Here is a 13,538-nt window from a genome sequence, read left to right on the forward strand (position 1 = left end):
AAGCCACAAATTTGATAAGGAACACATCTGGACAGTCTGTGAAAATCTGGACAGTGGAGAGGTATGAATGATAAGCGTATGGTCTAAACTCAGTACAGGACAGTGTGTCTGCAGTGCAGAGTATTGTGATATCTCGTTTCTGGCATTCTGTACTCAAGCTGTGTAAATGATCTGTAATGGTACATGAACTTCCATGCAAAATAAACACTCAGGGGAAGTGTGTGTATTGAATAGGGACACACAGATGAATTGTAGGAATGAACACAGGGAAAGAGGACAGGTGAAACAACATAATGTACAGCAGATGAGGGCATGTCAATAGAAGATGGTTGTAGCAGCAACACCAGTCACATATCTATATAGTACAGTAGGGACTGCACAATGAAAATCTATATTATTTGACTGTCACACAAGGTGACATAACAATGGGGAGGATGTCTGTGTGAGGTAAGCATCCTTATGTGAAAAATGCAGAGGATATCTATCAGGGATCTGACTTACAATTGGGGTAGGGTGCATATTGTGAAGCTGTGCAGACTGATTTGCCTGAATATGAATGTAATCTCAGCAGAGGTCTCCAGCAAGTGGGATACAGGTAAAGGCTCATGGACAACATTAAAAGAACCAACCACAATCATGGACAATATCAGAATAATAACACCAGTAATTCCATGCCTCTGACATAACATTTAGAGGGATCAGAGATGATTTTGCACAAATACACTTGTACAACTATTATGATACATATATACTCTGTTAGGGTAACCAGGCACACTGTCCTGGCACTCTAACATTTGCTGGAGGTGTTAGGAGGGACACTGCTATACCTGTGTGTGACATTATGAGCAATACAGGCTAGTTGCCTTGTGTGCATGGCATATATATATATATATATATATATATATATATGTGTGTGTGTGTGTGTATACACGTGCACACACACACACACACACACACACACACACACACACACACACACACACACACACACACACACACACACACACACACACACACACACACACACATACGGCACCATCCACATTGTTATGGATGATTTCCATGCCATTCATTTTGTCAAAAACCTATGTATGTAGTGTGAGCATCACCAGAACAAGTAGCACACATGCATCTGGATGTCACATCCCATTGCTTCTGTGTGACAGGCCTGGATGAAGGTAAGACAGTGCATACTGCCTATCATGATCTGGCCTATAGTTTTGACACAATCCCTCATGCAGGTATCATTGAAATACTCTTCCAGCTGGGGATTAACCCTTATGTCACTAGGTGAGTAACCATTTGGCTCACTGACAGAACACATACTGTGAAAGCTGGTGAGTCAACTTGTACCAGTAGAGATGTTACCATTGGCAAACTCCATGGATTTGTGCTTGACCCTTTACTGTTTGGACTCTATTTCTTGACAGTTCAGGACAATGTATATGGCATTTGCCTTATCAAGATTGCTGATTCTTGCATATTGGGTGCAATCATTGAGTCCACCAATGATGATATAGTATAGGTGGAGCTAACACAGACAGATGATTGGTGACAAAGCCTCATGCTCTACAGATAAATGCAGAAATGTGCCATTATGTTGTTCTTCAGAAAAGTTGAATGCCATGTTAATTACAGCATTGGAAACAGTCCTGCTATGCTGAAACCCAGTGATGCAAGCACTGGGAACACATGCAGATAGCAATCTGAACTTTGACCTCCAAGTGTCCACACTAGTTTGAAAGCCTGTGTTGTGCACATCATATGTCACACCATCATATTCAGGTCTTAGGATTGTATGACAGCACTGTACTCAAACCTCATCATAACAATAATAAGTATAATGCTCTGTTTTAAATGCATTTCACCAAACATATGCAGCAGCTGGAGAGACCACTGGGCTTTCTCATCAAGAAAACAAAAGGCCTACAAACCATGCCATGATGTATGTGTCTAGACTGAAAGCCATGTCACTGCAATCTGTATCATATAGGATGAGGTGACTTCTGCCTGGCCTCCAGGCCCATCTCTGACCCTGCCCTGGTGGGAATAGTGTATATCCACAAATCAGATATAGTTGAATACATTAGCAGTATCTGTTGAGGAGAATATGGCAATGACAGTGTCCCACATCCTAGTTTAAAAGGCTTTCTGTAATTTCAAGTGAGAGCGTGCGCGCGCACACACACACACACACACACACACACACACACACACACACACACACACAGATTACAGACCTCTGTATTTAAGGGAAGTGCCACAGTTCAAGTCTGACTTGGGGTGTCTCAGATAACATTTTATAGCTGATGGCAACAGCAGTGTCTGTAGAGGATAATATGGCAATAACCATGTCCCACTTGCTGGTGTAAAAGACTCACTGTAATGTCAAGCAAGAGCACAAACACACACGCACACACACACACACACACACACACACACACACACACACACACACACACACACACACACACACACACACACACACACACACACACACACTTGACTGAAGTGAGAACAGAACCCCTACCCAAGTACACAGACTACATAACAGTACTTTACACAAGTACCACAAAACAATTCTGACTTTTGCAAGACTGCAGGTCAACTTATAGTGGATGACATCAGCAGGCCATGTTGGAGAGAAGATGTTGGGAGGCCTGCATAGGTTCATAACTTCATAGGTTCATAGGAGGTTACTAGCCTAATGGCCCTAGGGCATTTACACGCCTAGCTGTGTAAAAACACAAGTACCCTTATTGAGCATAGTTAGATGGTCATTCTGAACAGAGCAATTTTAGGAGGAGCACTGAATACCCCTGTCCATGAGGGACATAGGTGGAACCCCAGGGGTGAATTTACAATCACCCATCCTGTTGTCAAGGATGCACTTGAATAGATTCATTGAGGAGCACTGCTTCATGTGCAGTGGGATCCTATTACAGAGGAGTATGAATCTCTGGGAGATATATCTGTCTCCCCTGCATGTTCTGCTTCTGTCATAGGATAGGTTGAGATCCCTGGAGCAAGTTATTCTTGTCCCGATTGATTTGCTGATGTCCATCATTTCCACTAGGGCAGGGTCTGAGACTGCTCTGTAGGTCAGGCATAGGTCACCTTCCAGCAGCCTGCATGATACCGAGTACAGTGACAGGTCTTTCAGTCTTTCGATGTATGTCATGTTTTGGAGGCTCTGAATTCTCCCAGTCACAGACATGTGCTTTCTCCAGTTGCTGCAGGTTTCTGCTGAGGTACAGGCAGAAGGGAGCATTGTACTTAATTAGTGGTCTGATAAGGGTAGAGTACAACAGAGATATGACCTTCTTGGTCTTGGATGTGATGGCCTTATTTATGAGGCGCGCAGTGTAGAATGTCTCTCACCATTTTTTTAATTTCTCCAAATCTTTTGGGTTTCTAATAGCATGATGGGATTGAACCCCATTCCTAAGTCAAAGTATGATTAAATTTCATGAAATTAGTATTGTTTCAATCTTTGATGTCAGTCAGAAGCTCTTTGCAGCACTTACAATGTGCCTTGTAGTGACTCCTGCGATCTGTATGGAGTTCTATGTATCAGTAACATATCTATTTATTTATTTATTATTATTTATTTACATTTGTTAACCGGGCTAGTCCAACTGGATGCAAGTCCGTTTTCAGTGGAGGCCCGAGGAGAAAAGCTCCGCTATGTACTACATGGTAACAACAACAACAAAAAAAAAAATTAACAATGGTTGAAAAATCAAAAAGAAGGATATAAGTAACAAATCAGAAGGACAGTAATAACAATTTTAGAATGTTACAAAAAAGGAGGGATAGAGAGACAAAGAAAAAGTGTAAGTATGGTAAGGAAGAAAAGGGAGAGAAGAATTTAGTTCTTTTTTTTTTTTTTTTTTTTTTTTTAGAAAAGTTGAGAAGAGTGTTATTAGAGAAATACAGTTATCTAGTTAAGATAATAAACTTTCAGGTCAAAGGGAAAACAGATATTCTAGATAGAAGAAATTGATGTAGGAAGAAGTATGAGAGATGAAGGGGAGAAAAGGAGATGTAAGATGAGCTAGCTCAACTAGGATCTAAATACGTTTGTAGATTATTTTTATAGACCTGTTGCTCCTAGTGCTATTGGAACTGTCTGGGCATCTTTCTTCCACATTGCTCTCATTTCTGCCTGAAAAACCTGATATTTTATGACTTTGTGTCTCTCTGTTCACAAGACACTATAGTCACTGGGTGTAGCAATTTTAATGATCAATGCTACATTTGTCATATTTTCGTGGACCACTATATCTGTTTTTCTTACATCTATGTTTTGAACTGTTGGTAATGGGTGAGCCCATGTTCTCTGTGATGTTTTATGGGCTCATATTTCCAGTGTTTTTCAACTACTTCAGTATTATAATGTTTGCACAGTCCCCAGTGCAACAGTCTTGCCACATTCTTATGCCTTTCAATATAGAGTTCTTCTGCCATTAGTATGTCACATCCACAACAAGGTGTGCAACTGTCTCCATTTCTGTTTTACAAAAGCTACATTTGTCTGTTTCTCACACATGTTCGATGGACTTTGTAAACCAATATGTACGTAGTCCACTGGCTTGTGCCACCAATATTAACCTTTCATCTTTTGGTTTGAATTCGCCTCTCCTTAACCATTCCTACATTTAATCCTGATCAATATGAGGTTGTTCCAGGAGTTTTCTATACCTGCAACTATATTCATGCGTTTTCTGCATTTTTTGCCTTCTCATCTGATCCTTCACCTTATATTGTTTATTTTGTTTTTTGGTACATTCAATTGCTGCCTGATTTTTATCTGCTATTGGTTTGATTTCTATTCCCACTTGACACTAATATGCTTCTGCTAGACTAAGAAGGAAAATCATCTTAGATTTATTCTCCTCATGTTTCAAAACTTTCGCTATGTTTGGGTCTTGTGAGGTCAGCAGACATGTATACAGTCCCACAATTGTAGATCTATGCATGTAATCAATTTCAAGGAGGACCATACCCATTTTCTCAAGTTCTTTTATTGCATATTCTTGTCCCAAACTGATGTTTCTTGGTGCTGCAGATTTCCTGCTTTAAAGGTTGCTTTTGCACATTTATCAAGACCAAATGACATTCTTTTATCATCTGAAAAAGTTTTGAGTACTTGCAGTCTGCTTTCAGTTCCTCATCTGATGAGCTATACAGTTTTATATCATAGACAAAGAGAAGATGAGAAGGCTTTACACTTTATTGCTTCCTGGGAGCCAAATTATAGCCATGACCTAATCTGTTAAGCAGACAGTTTAATGAGTTAAGGGTAAGGCAAAAGAGCAGCGGTGACAGAGAGTCACCGTGGAATATCCGCCTTTGGATTTTTATCTCTGAAATAATAATTTGTCCTTTATCATGGCTTAACTGCAAAGTGGTTTGCCACTGTTTCATGGTCACTGTGATGTAGTTTGTTAGTGTAGGGTATATCTTATACAATTTTAAGCACTCTTTTATCCATGAATGTAGGATACTGTCAAATGCTTTTTTTGTAGTCTATCTATGCCATACTTAGATTCTTCCCGTTTTTACAGTTCTCCACTGTGAGTTTATTTAACAACAAATAATCATTTTTTCCATATGAATTTCTTTTATTTCCCCTTTGTTCTATTGCCATAATTGAGTTTTCTTCTAAATGACTATAAACTCTGTCAGCATCAATTCCAGTATATAGCTTATATGTCATTGGAAGGCAAGTTATTGGTCTATAGTTTTTATGGTAGTTTGCATGTTCACTCTTGAGAATGAGCATTGTTTTCCTGTTGTTAGCCAGGCTGGTGTCTGTTTGGGGTGCACATATAAATAGTTTCTTACTCGTGGCTAAATATTCCTGCAAAGATGTTAATACTTTTAGCCAGAATGTAGGTACTGCATCTAGGCCTGGAGTTTTCCAGTTAGAGGCTTTTCTTAACTTTGTTTCAATCACTCTGGCTGTTATTTCATCCCATTTCATATCCTGTACATCTGAACTTCTTATTCTTTCTTTTACTTGTTCTATCCACTTCACACCTTTGTTATGTTCTGCAGAGGTTCCTATTAGAACACTAAACACTTGAAATGTCAAATGCCATATGGTCGACACCATATGATCGACATTTCAAGAGTTTGAAGGTTAAACATAATGGCGCCGTACAGTGCAAAATGGGAGAATTTCCCTTTTCTGCACTGAAGTGCGGTCTCGGAATTGGTATATTTAAGTAGGGGGGGGTATGGGGGGTGTGGGGGGTGGAGGTCGGCTTGCCCCCGTGCTCTCACAGTTAAGGCAAGGTTTTCTTTTTTTTTCTATTGTATATTCGAGCTTTCAAACTTCGACCATATGTTGTCGAACATATGGGATTCAAAATTTTGAAAGTTCGAATATATAATATAGACCCGTTCTGCAGGATCTTCATAAATGTTTCTCCAAAATGTACAGTTCACCACTATGGACACATAGTGATTGAATTGTAAATTGCTATCACCATGTTTTCTCATGTCTTGCAATACTGCGTTTGAGCTTAGAGGGATGATATGTATATCATAATTAGCAGGGGTACTTCATTGCCAAAGGGGAAAATGAGGCATTGTTTGCTTTAAGGTTCAGTCTGTGAGTTTGGCACCAATCATTTGTCTAGGTCTGCCCCTTCTGTAATATGTTAACATCATTGAGGCACTCTATATGAGTGCGTTCATTTAACAGCCATCTGCAAACTTGGTAAACCACAGTTCATCTCCCTTTGCCTGGGCTTTAGAAGAAAAATAGTTTCCAAACAGTTGAAGGCCCAACATATGTCCTTATGGTATTCCACTGGTAAGGGGTCTAGTGGTGGAGGTGCAGTCCCCAACTTTGACAGTGTGTGTTCTGCTGGTGAGCCAGTTGGCTATCCATCTAGTAATGTATGGGTTAATTCCCAGATGGGAGATTTTCTCTATGATACATGAATGGGGGCTAGTGTCATAGGACTTGTATAATTCTTCATAGGCAGTATGTCCTGTTATCCCTCTTCCAGGTCTTTGAGCCAGTATCAAAGAAGTCCACTAGGTTTAGTAAGCAAAATCTACATTTGATAAAACCAAAATGGGTTGGGTCAAGTGTGCTGAAGATCACCTATGTCCCTGTGGATAAGGTCCATGCTGATCCCTTCCCTAGCCTTGGAGATAAGGCTTTTAGGCTTATGGATCATAGGATCATAGGAGGTTGCTAGGCTAATAGCCTCAGTGTCCTTATAAGCCTAGCCAGTTTCAACCCATGTTCCCAAGGGTGTCTGGTTCAAGCAGACACTAAAATCTGCACCTATTGCCCTTGTCCAACAGGGACACAGGTGGAACCACCTTGGTGAATTTCTGGTTACCCATCCAATCATCCAAATTACACTTAAATAGGCCAAACAGGGACTTTGAACAACATGAATAGGAAGCTTGTTCCAAAGGTGGGACTACCTCTGTGAGGCAAATCTGTGTCTCCAGCAAGTTATGTTGATTTCACATACCAGGTAACGGTCCTTAGAGTGTTACCTGTGTGCCATTTGACTTACAAATGTGCAGCATTTCCATTAAAGCTGAGTCAGGGATTGCTCTATATGCAAGACACAGGTCACTTCTGAACAGTCTGTACTACACAGTAAAGTGACAATGATTTCAGTCTGTCCACATAAGACAGATCTTGAAGATCCTGAATTTTCTTTGTAAGGAACCTTTGTGGTTTCTTCAATTGCTGCAGGTGTTTGGAAAGGAACATACAAAAAGGAGGGTTATACTCTATTACTGGCCTGATGAGGGAGGAATACAGGGAGGTTATAACCTCTTTTTTTTGGAGGCAATGCACTTACTTACTTATGAGATGAGCAATGTAAAAAAGCCCTTCTTACCACTTTTGAGACATGGTGACCAAAGTTAAGGTTGCTGTTGACCTATGTGCCCAGATATCTCACCACTGACTGTGTGCTTAGGGTATTGCTATTGATGTGGTAGTTTGCAGAAACATCACCCTTGCTGAAAGGGATGATAATTCATTTTTTTTTGCATTAAGTTTAAGACCATGACTTTGGCCCCAGTCATTAGTCTGTGTAAAACCTACTTGAAGAATGTTGACATCACTAGGGGTTTCAATGATTGCACCAAGTTTGCAGTCATCAGAAAACTTTGTCAGCCGCAGTCCTTTAGTTTTAGCCTGTACTTCAGAGAAGTAGATTCCGGACAGTAGAGGTCCCAGAACTGATCCTGTGGAATAACACTGGTTTTGGGTCTGCTGGAGGAGGTGGATTTGCCTATTTTGTCAGTATGAGTTCTATCGGCAAGCCAGTTTGCAACCCACCTGACAATAATATGGATTGATATCCAGCTGATGAGTTATCAGTGATGCCTGCATGGGGAATTGTGTCAAAGGTCTTGGCTAAGTCTAGGTAGGCCATATCCACAGATTTGCCCTTGTCTTTGGTGACTGTCTCAAAGAAGTCCACCGAGTTTAACAGGCATGATCTCCCCTTGACAATGCCAAATGGGGGAGGGGGTCAAGCATTTGGGGATTTCCTATATCTTTGTTAATAAGGTCCATGATGATTCATTCCATGGTCTTGCAAATAAGGCTGGTCAGGGTAATGGGTCTGTAGTTCCTGGGGTCCATGGACCCAACCCTTTGTGCAAAGGGATGACAGTAGCTGTTTTCTATTCCATTGGTATTAAGCCAGTGCTTAGGCTGTGAGTGAAAACCATGCCCAATGGTGATGCTAATTCCTATTTTAACCCATGTAGAACACAACCAGGGATGTTGTCTGGTCCCATAGAGGCTGTGTTTTTGGCCTTGAAGAGGGCATTTAAGACATGCTCTTCAGAGATACTAGGTGGGGGACAGATGTTAGGGATGCTTTGGGGTATATGCGCTGATGACAAGGGAGTTAAGGTTTCACTGAACCTATCAGCCAGCATGTTTGTTATATCCGCAGGTTCTGTATATGCAGTACCATTAACTAATAGTTCAGAACAAATCTGAGCTTTATCTTTGAGGTTATGGATGTAACTAATGAATGCCTTGTGGTTATGCTTAGTTAGGGAAGCTAATTTGGATTTGTAGTTAGCTTTGGAGGACTTCATTAGTAGTCTTATTTGCTTGTTTAAGATGAGGAGGGAGTGCTTCCATTTTTGCACCAATACCATGTTCAAGGATTTTACTAAAGGTCCCCTAATTCATTTCACTGTAAAGCTTAATAATCACTGGTTATTTCTGTAACAAAATATTGAGAGTACTCATAATTTAGAAAGAAAAAAAATGTTTTTCTTGTGTGTTTATATTTTAGATTCTATATAAGCCCTACTACTAGAATGCTGTATCCTGACTTTACTAAAGGAATTGTTAATCTATACATAACTTATGTTTCTATGGAACCTATATCTCTGAATGATATTCTTGTGTAATTTCTTTATGACATGCTATTGGGGCTTTTCTTCCCGGGCCTCCGCTGAAAATGGATATGTGTCCAGTCGGACTTTCCTGGTTAACAAATGTAAAATAAATAAATAAAATAAATTTTGATACCATTCCTTCCATCTCGTAGACAACAGTTTCTTTCACCTATCGTATAGCCTATAAATGGCAGTTGTCCACCAGGCAGGTTTGTTTTTCCTTGAAGATCTTGCTTTGGTTCTATTAGGTATGGCAAGTCAATGCAATTATACAGGTGCTTATATAAAGCATTGGTGTATAACTCAGCATAGATGCCTGCTCCATCACTGGGGGGAGGTTTACAAAGCTCTTTATGATTTCATGTAAGAGGTTGTAATTGGCCTTGGAGAATTTTTTTAGTCTAGCTGCTTCTAAGGGAGGGGTCTTGTGTTATAATTACTTAATTACTTCTAGTGAGACTGATTTGTGGTCAGATCTCACCAGGAATGGCCACACACTAGGGGTAGTGCAGCAGTCCCTCATTTTGGTGAGCACCAGATCCAGGATGTTTCAGCCTCTTGTGGGTGTATCAACCAGCTTGTCCAGGGCAATGGAGTTTAACGAAGTCCAGGAGCCTTTCAGCTAGTGAGTTAGATCATGTATAATTTACCCAGCTAATGTATGGGTAATTGAAGTCACTCAAAACCAAGGTGTTTGGTTGTATCTTGATTGACTCAAGTAGATCCAAGTAGGCAGAGTGGATATCCTGATTCATGTAGGGGGTCCTATAGCTGGCAATGACCCAAAGAGGGGTATTACCTTTAGTCAATTGCACCTGAAGTAATTCAAGGGAATCATGCTGTTTAACCAAGCTAGAGGTGCAATTATCATTAATGAATATTGATACACCACCTCCTTTAGTTCTCACACCTTCAGTTTGTGGCATGAATGTGTGGAAGGAAATGTAACCTCATATAGCTGGGATGCTGTCCGCGGCCTTAAACCAGGTCTCAGTGGCTGCACAAATGTCAGCATCTTCCAAGGTGAGGACTGCTTCCAGTGAGTGCAGTTTCTCGTTTAGACTCCTTGAGTTTACCAGCATAACCTTGAGGTTGTTTTTAGTGGGTATTTTTACATCAGGAATTTTGTTCTTGTGACATTGCCTAAAAAGGCACTATGGGAGTGGCAAGAGCCTTAGCCAGTAACTGAAATTCCAAGGGTGACAGATAAAGCCCATCTCTGGCAATGTATCGAGGTCTGTCAACCATGTAATCTCAGGCTGACAGATACTGCATCCCCTTTGAATGATCCCAGAAACTAAGCTAATTGTTGAAGTCAATCATTTTTGTTAGTATTGAGGTCTCATCCTAGGCAAAGGTAAAATGCTGTTTAAGGCTAGTGACATACTTGCTTGAGACACATAATAAGGGAGGTCAATCATGTCTTCATATAGTTCAGTGAGGTGTGTCTCAAGTCATTCACACCAACATGGACTATGATGGAGTCATAATGGTGCCTGTTGTTGAGAGACTTCAGTATGTGTGTGATGTGGTGGATCCTGGCACCTGACAGACAGCTGATCATGACTTTTTCCTTATCTAACCTGGCGAGAGGGACATCTGTGTGTCTCACAATTGAGTCGCCTATGATTAAGATGTTTGTTTTTGTGTTATGCCTTAGGGGCTTGACTGGTGAGACACTGGTGTGTGATATCCTATGTGTACTATGTTCTACAGAGGATGTATTACGTGAATCATGCTTGTGTTTGTGTTTGGGAGGTCTCTGATGTTTAGGTAAGCTTTTGGTAAGAACCTCTGCATATGTAGGTTTATGTGTTGTTGGTTTGGTAGGTGCAGGAGGTGAGGTGTGCGTGCTTGCAACCTGCTTAGTATTAGATGAACTGACTGATGAGCAAGAGAGCCTGGATATAGGGTCTTGATATAGATGCATCTCTCACATAATGAATTTGTGTGTACTACAAGAATTGGCTTGTAGTGTATATGACCAATTCACAACTGATATAGTACTCCACCAATAACAAATAAAAAATTCCGTGTGAACAGACCACAATATTTTTAATCACAAAGATAAAAACAGTTTACACAGGTTTAGCTCTTTCGTCTGCCATATGCAGACTTCATCAGAATAATGAATGTACGGTGCCTCTTGTTTTTATACAGTTATTTTTAAAAAAATTAGATAATTAATTAATTGTAAATTAGTTGGACCTGGAAATGGAATAACAATTAACTAATTAAAACAACTTGATATAGCATTTCAAAGCAGTAGTTCAAGATTAGTTTTGTTCCTTATATGGTTATTTAGTTTAAAAACAGGAAATTGTAGTGTACATGAAGCAATTGCTACATTGCCTCAGGATGTTCATGTCAACCAAGCTGGCTGAAGAAACTGTGGGAAATTGTCTGTACATATTGCTCGGTAAGTTGGTGTGGTCAGAAAACAGGAAAAGGACAGGAAGGACCAGGTAAAGTAGAGGACAAGAAAAGTGGACAAAAAATATGAAGGGCTAATGGGTAGGACCTGTGTTGGTACCTCAGGAGCTTCGCTGAGTCTATCATTTGTCAGTGAGGGACAATCGTGAGAATTCACCCATGGAGCACCAGCAGACTATTAAGGGAATTTGCAAGCAGAAATATTTGCATCTGTAACCATCAATGGTGCCCATTGCTGCTCCACAATGTGCAATGCGCAAACACTGCAAGCCTGACAAATGTCGTGCTTATGTAGAAAATGAAAGCAAACTGATTTAAACAAATTAAATAATAAAGAAGCTCAAAACTGAGCCCTCTTCCAGCAACCTTCAATCAGATGAGTTCTAATTGCACACTTCTGCCTCTAAGGTGCAGGGGAACAATCTCCAACAAAAGATGGCCTGGTTTAGTGCTGAAGTTATACAAACAGAACTAGATTTAGCAAGTCTATACCACAGCAAACAAAGTGCATCAATTTCAGAAAAAAACAATTCAAATAAGTAGTGGTATGGAAAAAATGCAGTTCAAAAGTGCAATATACAATAAACAATTCTACTTAAGTTTCACAGAGATCAGCAGATGCCTTGGATTGATTAGATAAATACAGCAGAGCAGTAGCTGATTGAAAAACTGTGTAGAGCTTTGCTAAAAAGATGGGGCAATAATTCTAGTTCTGTATGTTACCAGATTGATATTAATTTCTGTAGTGTAGGTAATATATGTGTGAAAAAAGTACTGACACACCAGGGTTGCAGTGCTTGGGGGAGGCAACTTATGGCTGTATTGTAAATACAGCCATGAGTTGCCTCCTCCAAGCACTGCAACCCATGGCTGTATTGTAAATATGTGGCATATTGACAGATAGGGCCTTCAGTTTGTTATGCTATCCCATGTAATTTCATGTCATAGACAAGAAATGGACAGTAAACAGTAGTAATACATGTTAATATCAAGTTGGAGCAACATTTGGCAATGTGTTTGTGCATGCAAGATACACATTTCCAATACTATTCATGTTTGCACGTAGCTAAGCAGTGTACAAATGCGAGCTGCATTGCTAAAGTCTGAGAGTTAATATTGAGTCTACCAAACACACCTGCTGTTTAACTGATTCTGTGGCAGCAGGTGTAAATTCATTGACACATTTCCTTTTGAGCCCAGATGATACTGAGTTCAAATCCAGGTGTATCTAATACTTTTAAATACTTTTAAAAAAACATTGTTAACACAATGACATGAATTCTTTATAGTACATGTGTTGCTGTGTGTTGGCATAGCACAGCACCATTAAGGGACATTGTGTGGAGGTAACCACAGCATTTTGGTTCCACTCACCATTTCTGCGCATAAGTGAGGGATGCACAACTCCCTGCAAACATGGAACCGAAAAAGTGAAAGGATCTTTTGCTTTTTCTGCCACTTATGTGTGTTTTGTGTGATTCCAGTTTTTGAGAAGATTAAAGGTGTTAAAATGAGATAGATAGAAAAGTGGGTAAATAGGGAAAAAGCAGGGGAAGAACAAAGGGAAAGCAGTACAGAAATGTGTAGCAGGGAGGTAGGAAAGAACCATTGCTATCTATTTCTTTCACAATGTAAACTGAACATATGTGTAGAATATTAATGGAATTAGGGCTTTCAGCTCCACAAATAGG

This window comes from Protopterus annectens, chromosome 3.part1 (genome assembly GCF_019279795.1).
Source record: "Protopterus annectens isolate FY-2018-M chromosome 3.part1, PAN1.0, whole genome shotgun sequence".
In the NCBI taxonomy this organism is placed as follows: Eukaryota; Metazoa; Chordata; order Ceratodontiformes; family Protopteridae; genus Protopterus; species Protopterus annectens.